Source organism: Papio anubis, unplaced genomic scaffold (assembly GCF_008728515.1).
Source record: "Papio anubis isolate 15944 unplaced genomic scaffold, Panubis1.0 scaffold763, whole genome shotgun sequence".
In the NCBI taxonomy this organism is placed as follows: Eukaryota; Metazoa; Chordata; class Mammalia; order Primates; family Cercopithecidae; genus Papio; species Papio anubis.
In genome coordinates this window covers 3,128-15,203 of record NW_022167855.1, presented here as the reverse complement: position 1 = coordinate 15,203, position 12,076 = coordinate 3,128, and the positions used below count along the sequence as shown (strand labels likewise).

The window sequence follows — 12,076 nt, the reverse complement described above, 5'->3', positions numbered from 1 at the left end:
GTCTCTCCTTGTGCTAAGCAATGTTGTAGAATATCATATTTAGTAAGCTCCTAGCAGATGAGCCACGTGGCTGCTGAGCACACACGCCTGCTTGCTGCTGTGAGCTCAGACACCATCATCATTAGTCTTTTCCAGCTCTGGAGGGAATTATAAGGGCTATTTAATAACCTGTAAATCATAGAGAGTTAAATATGTTTCCCCAAAACGCTGATGACAGAATGAAAGGTGAGGAGTGTTAGCCACAGGTCAAAAGTGTAGGAAAGTCTCTCAATGTGGGTTGTTGAAGAAATGTAGGTCTTTTTTCTTTTGGAAGTCTCACTAGAATGGGGTCAAGGACTCTGCCCATTCTAGGATGAAAAATTGGGATATTAGACACCCTCAGATATTTATCCCAAGTCTTCATTTAGGGCTTTTAATTAGTTTGTTCAACCATCACAATCTCAAATGCTAAACAGGGCATTTGAATCTCTCCACAGTCCAAATCAGCACCGTCTTTTAAAGTTAAGTTTCTCCTTATTCTCACGTGATATACCTTATTTATCCCACACGCACCCAATAACATATCAGCTCACTGTTATCTTTGAGACAACACTTGAATTTTACTCAACCTGGAGTGCTCTTCACATGTCTTGTCTAGATCCAGTTTGGACTCATTCTTCAGCCCTGCATCAGTCAATGGGGGCTAGGTTAAACTGTGGTGACAGACAACCTCCAAATTTCAGTGGCTCAAAAATCTTCTTCCTCATTTATATACATCTCATCATGGATCAGGTGAGAGGTAGCTCTATGCTGTATCATCCTAACACAGGAATCCAGACAGAAGGAGGGACCATCAATAAGATCCCCATTGCTATAGAAAAGAGAAAAAAGCATGCAGAATAGAACTCTGTTTCTTGGAAATTTCTTCTGAAAAAGTCACATGTTATTTTCTTCTCAACTCCATTGGCAAAGAAAAAAAAAACAGTCATGAGGCCATGTGACAATTTAAGTAGGTGGGATGGAACAGTCAGAATGCATTCATAAAAAGTGAACTGAAAATATTTGGAGAACACGGCCGGGCGCGGTGGCTCAAGCCTGTAATCCCAGCACTTTGGGAGGCCGAGACGGGCGGATCACGAGGTCAGGAGATCGAGACCATCCTGGCGAACACGGTGAAACCCCGTCTCTACTAAAAAATACAAAAAACTAGCCGGGCGAGGTGGTGGGCGCCTGTAGTCCCAGCTACTCGGGAGGCTGAGGCAGGAGAATGGGGTAAACCCGGGAGGCGGAGCTTGCAGTGAGCCGAGATCTGGCCACTGTACTCCAGCCTGGGTGACAGAGAGAGACTCCGTCTCAAAAAAAAAAAAAAAAAAAAAAGAAAGAAAATATTTGGAGAACAGCACTAATGACTATCATGAATGCCAACATGCATCCCAAACAACTCAGTGCTGTCACCCTCCAAACCTTTTATGTCTTGCAAAATATTAGAACTTATCTGAAGCCATGCCACTCAGAGGGACTGCAAAATACATAATGACATCTCCTTTAGGATGTCCTTAGAGAATTCAAGGAAAAGAAGTTAAATAATTTAAAAGTGCTTTTGGGTACAGCTATTTACCACTAGAGAGTAAGACTAGAGATAGATCGTAAACATAATAACAGGGATTATGCTCAGAGTCAGGGCCAGAAGTATGGTTTGAGGTAGGGTCATGGTCGGGGTCAACATCAATGTCAGGGTCAAAGTAAGGGTCAGAATTAGGGACTAGGGTAGGGCTCAGGGTTTAGGTTCAGGGTCAAAGTCTTGGGACAGGGTTAAGGTTAGGATTAGAGCCAGAGCTTTGTTCTCCTTGGGACCCACCCGAGAGTGGGTCACCATGGCTTTGGAGCACCTAGTAGCGTGTCCACCTTGAAGACCAGAGTTTCGTTGACCTTAAGACTGACCTGGGGAGACGTGACTGCAGGCCATTGAGGAAGGTGAGGCAAAAGCTTCCTGTCTGCTCCCCATGTGCTGAGGAGTGAGCTTTGCTATGGGCTTTACTTTCACATGTTACATTCTACAAGTCTTGTTTTACAAAAGCCTCCCTGCCTTGAGGCTTTGGCTGCTCGTCGCTGTTCATCATCACAGCGTGCCATAACATGTGGTAAGATTTGGGCTTGTTTCTGGGGAGAGGTCTTGGTACAGAGAAAGGAGCAATGCTTAGAGCCACCATCAGGACAATTGGGATGAAAGCTGGGGATGGGCAGAGGCTGGAGGAAACATGTGCACCCCCTGTAAACACTTTTATTCATGTTTTAATTACTAATTTTTCTTACAGTGTTAAAGTAGTAAAAATTAATATTGAAAAATTGAAAAGTAGCCATATTAAGACTTGCAACATTATTTAAGTTTAAATATATTATTTGTGTCTCATCAACATTTTTTATTTTGTTGAGAAAGTCTAAGGTTAATTGGCAGCATATTTGTAATAGTAGATAGAATAATGTCTGTTTTATAAACATTGACATCCTACATTACACGTGTGAATCCTGAAAATCTGAGACAGCTCTCAGATTTTTTAGAAAGTGTATTTTGCGGCCGGGCGCAGTGGCTCAAGCCTGTAATCCCAGCACTTTGGGAGGCCGAGACGGGCGGATCACGAGGTCAGGAGATCGAGACCATCCTGGCTAACACGGTGAAACCCCGTCTCTACTAAAAAAAAATACAAAAAAAAAAAAACTAGCCGGGCGAGGTGGCGGGCGCCTGTAGTCCCAGCTACTCGGGAGGCTGAGGCAGGAGAATGGCGTGAACCCAGGAGGGGGAGCTTGCAGTGAACTGAGATCCGGCCACGGCACTCCAGCCTGGGCGACAAAGCGAGACTCAGTCTCAAAAAAAAAAAAAAAGAAAGTGTATTTTGCCAAGCTTGAGGATGTATGCCTGTGATGCATCCTCAGGAGGTCCTGACAACAGGGGCCCAAGGTGGCAGGGGCTCAGCTTGGTTGTATACATTTTAGGGAGACATGAGACATCAATCAATATGTATAAGATGTACATTGGTTCAGTCCAGAAAATTCTGAAGGCCAGACAGGGGGCTTCCAGGTCATAGGTTGGTAAGAGACAAATGGTTTCATCCTTTTGCGTTGCTGATTACTCTCTCCAAATGAGGCAATCAGATATGCCTTTATCTCGGTGAGCAGACGGGTGATTTTGGATAGAATGGGAGGCAGATTTGCCCTCAGCAGTTCCCAGCTTGACTTTCCCTTTAGTTTAGTGATTTTGGGTCCCCAAGATTGATTTTCCCTTCACAAGGTCTAACATGTTTTCGTATGAACATTAATTATTCATTGTGCATTTTATTATACAAATAAGGCACAGATTAAAAAAAATCATCAACTTCGTGGCTAGCTATATAGACATAATTACACAGAAGCGCAACTAAATTTGCAAACATTCCAGAGTTTGGGTTTCCAATAATTCTTTGTGATTCTTTAAAAGGTAAAAGTATTTTTTTCCCACAAAACATAGCAACATCTAAAATCACCTGTAGAATGTCCTGCCATTTTTGTTTCTCTAGTTTCCTCATTTTCTGCAAAGCCTCACTGAGGAAATTGATTTTGAATATCCTTTTACACTCTTCTGTTTTAAAAAGCATTGTGGTAAAACATTGAATCATCATGGTCATAAGTTCTCTCCACATTCTTTCTTTCTTTGAATATTTTTTCCCAGTGCCTAATATTTGATTCTGTTGTATTATGGCTAAAAGGTAGGCATGGGCACAAAATAAAGACAAGAAGTCTTTGGAATAAGTGATCCCATCACAATGAATCAATTTTACATTAGAACATGTTTTTACAAAGTCACTCATTTGAAAATATTTGGCCGGGCGCGGTGGCTCAAGCCTGTAATCCCAGCACTTTGGGAGGCCGAGACGGGCGGATCACGAGGTCAGGAGATCGAGACCATCCTGGCTAACACAGTGAAACCCCGTCTCTACTAAAAAATACAAAAAACTAGCCGGGCGAGGTGGCGGGCGCCTGTAGTCCCAGCTACTCGGGAGGCTGAGGCAGGAGAATGGCGGGAACCCGGGAGGCGGAGCTTGCAGTGAGCTGAGATCCGGCCACAGCACTCCAGCCTGGGCGACAGAGCAAGACTCCGTCTCAAAAAAAAAAAAAAAAAAAAAGAAAATATTTAGCCATGAATTGAAACAGAGTCTGTATGGTTATTTTTTTTCCAGGTCTAAGGCAAACAGCATTTTAGAGAATGAACCCAGGACATAACCACAGCACAAGAAAAAAAGATGATAATTAAGTTTACACATATGTGTGACTACTGTAACAGAAAACATGTAAAGAGCATTTGTTTTGATGTATATATCTGTCTGCACTGTTTAATTTTTTGTATCATAAATGCTCTTATTAAAAAAAAAGGACTAGTTAACAGTGTCAATTACTAGTAATTCATGGTATAAATAATTAAACAAAGAAGTGTTCAAAAAATATAACAGTGTTTTAAATAAAGTTTTATTTTACATCATTTTTTTACTCACACAGAAATTGACAGAAAAAAAAATGCAGAGATTTCCCATGTAGCTGCAACCTAGTTTTGGCTCTTATTAACATCTATCAGTGTGTCTCACATGGCTTATTAATATCTTACATAATTTGTCATAGTTAATGAACCAATACTGACAGACTATTATTAACTAAAGTTCATATTTCATTTGGATGCCCTTGGTTCTGTCTTACTCTGACCCAGGATCCCATCCAGGATCACGCATGACATGTAGTCATCATGTCCCTGTGGGCTCTTCCTGGCTGTGACAGTGTGTCAGTCTTTCCATGTCATGATGACCTTGATAGTACTGAGGAGGATTGGTCAGGAATTTTGTAGAATGTCCCCCATTGTCACTGCATGTTCTCAAGGTGAACTGTCACCTTTTATGTTCACTTGGATCATTTGGAAGAGCTACTGTTTGTCAGGTTTCTCCACTGTGAAGTTATTTTTCCTCCTTGCCCATACTGCATGTGTTCTTTTGGAGCAAGTCACTGTGCGGAGCCCACACTTACGGAGTGAGGAGTTGGCTCCACATTATTGATGGCTGAGTGTCTACATCAGTTACTTGGAATTCTTTTGCAAAGGAGATTTCTATGCAACTCTGTTTTCTTATTCACCTGTGTATACAAATACAGACACCTAGATAATTACTTTCAGCTTTAATTATTATTCAACACTACAATTCATTCCTGTGTTGGCCATCAGTAGCTGTTTTTATTGGCTATTATTTTTCTTTGATATATTTTAATTTTTTTTAGTACTTACTTACTTTCTGATACTTCAAGATTATCCCGACTCCTATATTTACTGTCCCAGTTCCAGTATCAGACATTTCTTCAAAGAGCCTGATTCCTTTCAGACTGGTAGGAAAACTTACATCTGGCTGCCGAATGAGCACATTGTTGAATGAACACTTGTTCCTCATTAGCAATGCTAGGAAGTATATGTGTGTGTCTAACCTACCTATACACACCTAATTATAAAGTTTTCTATGTAGAACTGTGTGTATCTATATTAAACTAAACATAAGTTTACGTTCATGTCTCCACCTCTGATCTACTAGCACATGAATCATTCTAGCCTTCTCCCCTTGCTAATTTGTAACCTCCCACTTCAACAGTGAGAGACCTGGTTACTACCATCTGCGACTTATGTAAGTCATTGTTTTATTCCAGATACAGATACTGTGGTTTTACAATTGTTCACAATTGCTTCTGTTGGAAAGAACTTTATAAAATAGAATCCAGTGATGAAGTATAGTTCGTTTGCCTTCAGCATACGGATTCTATTCATTTTCAAAGTGACTTAGGTCAACACCATTTTCCCTACACCTTCAGTGAGTTTTTTCCTACATTTGTGTCTTAGTCTGTTTTACGCTTCTGTAACAGAATACCTGAGGCTGGGTAATTTGCAAGTAAAAAAGGTCCTTTTGGCTCACAATACTGGTGGCTGGAATGTCTGAGATTGGGCAGTTGCATCTGGTGGAGTCTCAGTCTTTTTCACCTCATGTTGGAAAGTGGAAGGGGAGCAAGGGGTGCACCAGAGATCACATAGCAAGAACGAAAGCAAGAGGGAAGCCAAGGAACCCAGACTCTTGTTAACTACCTACTCCTGCAGGAATTAATCCATTCCTGTGAGAGTAGAACTCACTCACCCCCATGGAGGACATTAATCTATTCATGAGGGATCCGTCCCCATGACCCAAACACCTTCCACTAGGCCCCACTGCCCCACACTGCCACATTGGGGGTCAAATTTCAACACGAGTTTTTGCAGGGACAAACCACATCCAAACCATAGTAATTTGTAGCATAGTTAAATTATTTTTTACATGATGTATTCTGTCCTGGGATACTCCACATCCTGAGTAATTTTATTTAATTTGAATAGAGTTTGATTTACCCATTTGGTTGTAAAATTCTGCGTATTTTGACCAATGCATAGTGGCAGGTACCCACTATTACAGTATCATACGGAATGCTTCAAACCCCCACCCCATGGAGCCAATGGTTTCCCATCTGTGTAGTTTGCTTTCTGCAGTGTCTCATTAAATGAGGTCACACTGTGTGTATTCTCCTCAGACTGTCTTCTTCCACTTAGCAATGTGCATACAAGATTCACTCATGTCTTTGTGTGAGTTGATAGCTTGTTCCTTTCTATGGCTAAACAGTATTCCATTGCATGAATGTACCACAGTTTGGTTATGCATTTTGGGGAGCAAAACCTACTTCTCACTTTGTTCCAGGGTTGGAGACCTTCAAATTAACTGACAATAGATACATTAGTAGGAGAGACAATACTTGGCTTCTTATTCCACAAGTATCATTGTGGGACAAAATTCATCAGATGGCAGGATCCAGTTTACAAAGAGGTAAAAATAGCCCCAAAACAAGAAACAAGACTAGAATCTGATAACCCACAATAGCTATAGCTTTCCTTAAAAAAATTTTTTTTTTGAAGACAGGGTCTGGCTCTGTCACCCAGGCTGGAGTGCAAAGGTTCAACAATCTCAGCTCACTGTAACCTCTACCTCCTTGGTGCAAGTGATCCTCCCTCCTCAGCCTCCTGATTAGCTGGGACTACAGGCACATATCATCGTGCCCATCTAATTTTTGTATTTTTGGTAGAGACGGGGTTTCAACATGTTGCCCAGGCTGATCTTGAACTCCTGGCCTCCCAAAGTGCTGGAATTATAAGCATGTGCCACCATGCCCGGCCAAGTTATAGTTTTCCATTGTTTTGGAAATAGTTATAAATTTCTCTGTAGTAACCATCATTTTTGATCATAATCAAAGTAAGACTATTCTTGTTTTAAAAATAAGTCTAGTTTTGTTAGATTTTGCTTGATTATTTACGTAAGTGCAGCAAGAACAGGAGATGACCACATAGGTGTTTTCAAGTTTCTTTGCTGGAAGTTTTCATACAGAATCTCAGATTTGACTTTTAAAGGCCTTATTCAGGCTAAAAGCCAAGCTAAGAACACACTATCAAATTTCAGCTGCAGTCCTTATAGCTTTGTGTGAATTCCTCTCTTCTTGAAGCCCCCAAAATATCCCTAAATTCCTGGGCCTACCAGGAAATGACCTTCTTTACTAACCTGTAAGGCTGTGAACCCTGCAATCTAAGTATCAGCCTGGCTTTTCTCAGAGTGCTGTTGGGAATGAAGTTTCTGGTGTTCCAAAAAACAAAACAACAAAAAGAATTAACATGGGAACAAATGATCTCTTAGCAAGGCGAGCTTTACTTTCTGCAGAAAGGGTGCTACTCAATAGCTGTCCAGCCACAAGAGCACACCGAACAAAGGAGACAGAGTTACTTATAACCTGATGCGTCTACCCTACTGCTGTGTCCAGTTTCCATTGGCTGGAATAGGACCTCACATTTTACACTTTACCCAACTGGCTATTAGTTTAAAACTTTCTTAATTAGGTAAGGGGAATAGAACAAAGAAAGAAAAGGAAGTTGCCAGGGATAGTTAAGGAAGCATCTCCAAATAAGGAATGGCATACACTATGGGCTGGGGCTTGTCTAGTTCTGTCCAGACATGCCGGAGCAAGCTAGGACAACAGATTTGGAACACACCTACACACACACACATACATAAAAATAGTGGATAGCAAACTTATAGTAAGAAATTGTGACTTTTTACAATCTTTGAAGAACTTTCCCATTTCTCACAGTGTTTTGTAAGCATTGTCTCCATAAAAGTCAGCCTTACTTACTTAAAATTGCTGGTCGTAACTGATCTTAGGTACACTTCCAAAATATGATATTCCAGTAAAAACCTTGATAATATAACCAAATTTTCCAATTATGTCCTGTTATAAGGTGAACAGATTCTTACTGGACTTTTGCTAATAACTATATCATCATGAAAATAAGAGTATTCAGTAAGAATTTCAAAATTCTGGAGAGATTAGGCAGGAAAAAAAAGATAAATGCTTCATTTCTGTTTACAAAAGTATAATCTACTAAATTGTTGTAAGTTACAGTTAAATTAAGAGAGATTTCTTAAATTCAGAAACTAGAACATTAAAGAACCAGCAGTGCTCTAAAAAGCTATAAAATTATCATCAATTTTCATCAGTTCATTCAGTGCCATGTAATCAATTCCAGTCTTGCTGGATCTTGGGTTAGCAGTCTCATGACCCCATCAATTTCTCCACCAGGCTTCTGGAGATCTTCACTGAGTCAAGTGTATGGTCTTAAAGTTATTTAAGCAATATCATCAGAAGTCTTTAACCAGAGTACCTGTCATACTCTTTTCCATGAGTCTCAGAGGGAGTCCTGTATTGGAGATGAACATTCTGACCTGTAGCTGATCACAGGAGCTTTCAGGAAAGCATCAGGGGGAAATAATATCTAAATGACAAAGATTATGAAATGGCTGTGATTATACCACAATTGAAAAGGATATTCGATTTTTTCTGTGGCATACAACATTTATTTATTTATTTAGAAATGGAGTCTCGCTCTGTCACCCAGGCTGGAGTACAGTGCTGCGATCTCGGCTCACTGCAAGCTCCTCCTCCCGGGTTCACACCATTCTCCTGCCTCAGCCTCTGGAGTAGCTGTGATTACAGGTGCCTGCCACCACGCCCAGCTAATTTTTTGTATTTTTAGTAGAGAAGGGGTTTCACCGTGTCAGTCAGGATGGTCTTGATCTCCTGACCTTGTGATCCACCCGCCTCGGCCTCCCAAAGTGCTGGGATTACAGGCATGAGCCACTGCACCCGGCACAACATTTAAAGTAATAATTGGAATTATGACTCATAACTCTATACTGGCACATAGCATGGATAAGGAGGACACTGACTAATTTCCAGGAATTTTATATAATTTCTGAAAACGTAACATTTTACCCATTCAAATATAACACAGGGAAGGTTAGATATCCGTTTTTATTTGTATCTTTTGTATGGTTTTCCTTATAAAAAATACATCCTACTTTACTTGCGAAACATGCCCTACTTTTCTTGCATGCTTTGCATAGAGTTGTTTCTAGTTATTCTATTGCTTCTAGTAGTTTTATTTACATATATTGATTATAATTTTAATACTTAGTAATCTTTTATTTTCCAGAGAAATCTAGGAAGTAAACAGTTATAAACTGTCATATATTAGTATTCTATAGTAGGTTATAAAATGTATGAGTATACCATCTCCCAACATCTACAGGGATGTGTTTCCTCATAGTACAATTTCTCATTGTGGCAGACAAAACCATGTTTATTAAAGGGCCAAAATATCTTTAGTCTCTCTGTAAAAATAAGAAGCCAAAAGTATATAAACTTGAATTATTTATGTTCAGTAATTAATGTTTTAGTATTGTATCTTATTTATAAATGGTCTAGATATTCAATGCAAATCTTTTACTTAGCTTAACTTTAAGGTTAAAAATTACCGAAAGTATTTTGGAAGCTACTATTAAGCAGGTTTACAGTAAACAAATTATTTTTGAAATAATGTTTTTCGCTTTTCACAAGATGGCACCAAAAGTGAAGAAGGAAGCTCCTACCCCTCCTAAAGCCAAAGCCGAAGCGAAGGCTTTAAAGGCCAAGAAGGCAGTGTTGAAAGGTGTCCACGGCAACACAAAAAAAAGAAGATCCGCTCACCTTGAGGTTGCCCAAGACACTGCGACTCCGGAGGCAGCCCAAATATCCTCGGAAGAGCACCCCCAGGAGAAACAAGCTTGACCACTATGCTATCATCAAGTTTCTGCTGACCACTGAGTCGGCCATGAAGAAGATAGAAGAAAACAACATGCTTGTGTTCATTGTGGATGTTAAAGCCAACAAGCACCAGATCAAACAGGCTGTGAAGAAGCTCTGGGACATGGATGTGGCCACAGTCAACATCCTGATTCGACTTGAAAAAGAGAAGAAGGCATATGTTCGACTGGCTCCTGATTGTGACGCTTTGGATGTTGCAACAAAATTGGGATCATCTAAACTGAGTCCAGCTGGCTAACTCTAAATATATGTATATCTTTTCACCAAAAAAAAAGAAATAATGTTTTTCATAAGAATGACAACTTAATTAGAATCAAATCTATAAGCTTTAAGGTTTTACGTTTCTAGTAAGTATAATATTAGCTTATTTGACTAGAACTCAAGCAGAATAGGAATTGATGCTTGTTTTAAATTCAGTAGTGGTAACTTTGAAGACACAGTTGTTTTATTATACTAAAAATATTATATTAACCTTATTTAACTAAGTTTTATCCAAATCGTGTTAACTTAAAAAACATTTGATCAGTTCCTATATTTCTAGGAGTTTGGTGAATATTTATTTATAAATGCTTATTTTTTTCCAAGCCAAGTTAGAATGGAGCACCTTTAAAGGATTTTATAAATGAAATTTGCAACGCTATATCACATATACATAACACACATTAATAGACATACAAACACAAACAGAGATTTCATAGCTTTCATCCTGAAATTTCAGCCATGAATCAAGCATAAATATTCTGATGGTTAATTTTAGACATCTACTTGATTGGATTAAGAGACACACATAGCTGGTAAAACACAATTTCTGGGCATATGTGTGAGGGTGTTTCCGCAAGACACTGAGATAACCCTGCGCCAATGTAGATGGGCACAGATATGGTTTGGCTGTGTCCCCACTCAGATCTCATCTTGAATTGTAGTTCCTATAATTCCTACATGTCGTGGGAGGGACCCAGTGGGAGGTTATTGAATCATGGTAGTGGTTACTGCCATGCTGTTCTCATGATAGTGAGTGAGTTCTCATGATCTGATGGTTTTATAAGGAGCTTTTCCCATTTGGCTCAGCACTTCTCCTTGTTGCTGCCATGTGAAGAAGGACGTCTTTGCTTCCCCTTCCACCATGGTTGTGAGGCCCCTCCAGCCATGTGTGAACTGTCAGCTCATTAACCCTCTTTTGTTCTTATAAATTTCAGACTCAAGTATTTCTTCATAGCAGTGTATAAAATGGATGAATACAGGCACCATCCAATTGGTTGAGAACCCAGATAGAACAAAAAGGAAGAGGAAAGGGGAATTATCTACTTCTGAAATGGAAACATCCTTCTTCTCCTGTCAAAGGACATCAGAACTTCAGGGTCTCAGGCCTTTGGCCTCTGAAATTATATACCGCATGGCTTCCCTCATTCTGGTTCCTGGACCTGGACTGAGCCATATGCAACGCTTTCCTGGTTCTCCAATCTCTGGGCGCTTTCCTGGTTCTCCCAACCCTGGAGACAGGCATCGTCCTCTCAGCCCACTATGTGAACCACCCCCTAATGAGTTCTCTCATCTATCTATTTCCACATATATCACATTGATTCTGGCTTCGGTGAACCCTGACTAATGATTACAGTTAATGGCAAAATTCACTAGTTTGTACAGAAGACTTTGATTTTGTCTCCCGCTCCCATTTTATATTTGTATTTTTATAATCCGTGTTTCTGGAAAATGGAACACATTTTTATCTTCTCTTCATATGAGGGCTAAAGCTTTTTTCTCACTAATACTTTTGGAGATTTGTAAGATTTTCTTTTGTTTTGACATACAATCTTCTGGAGGCTGAGAAATAATT

General features: G+C 39.9%; 1 pseudogene; it reads left to right on the top strand.

The window, feature by feature from the left end:
- Positions 1 to 9,168: 9,168 nt before the first annotated feature.
- Positions 9,169 to 10,508, top strand: LOC116273488 (annotated as a pseudogene).
- Positions 10,509 to 12,076: the final 1,568 nt, after the last annotated feature.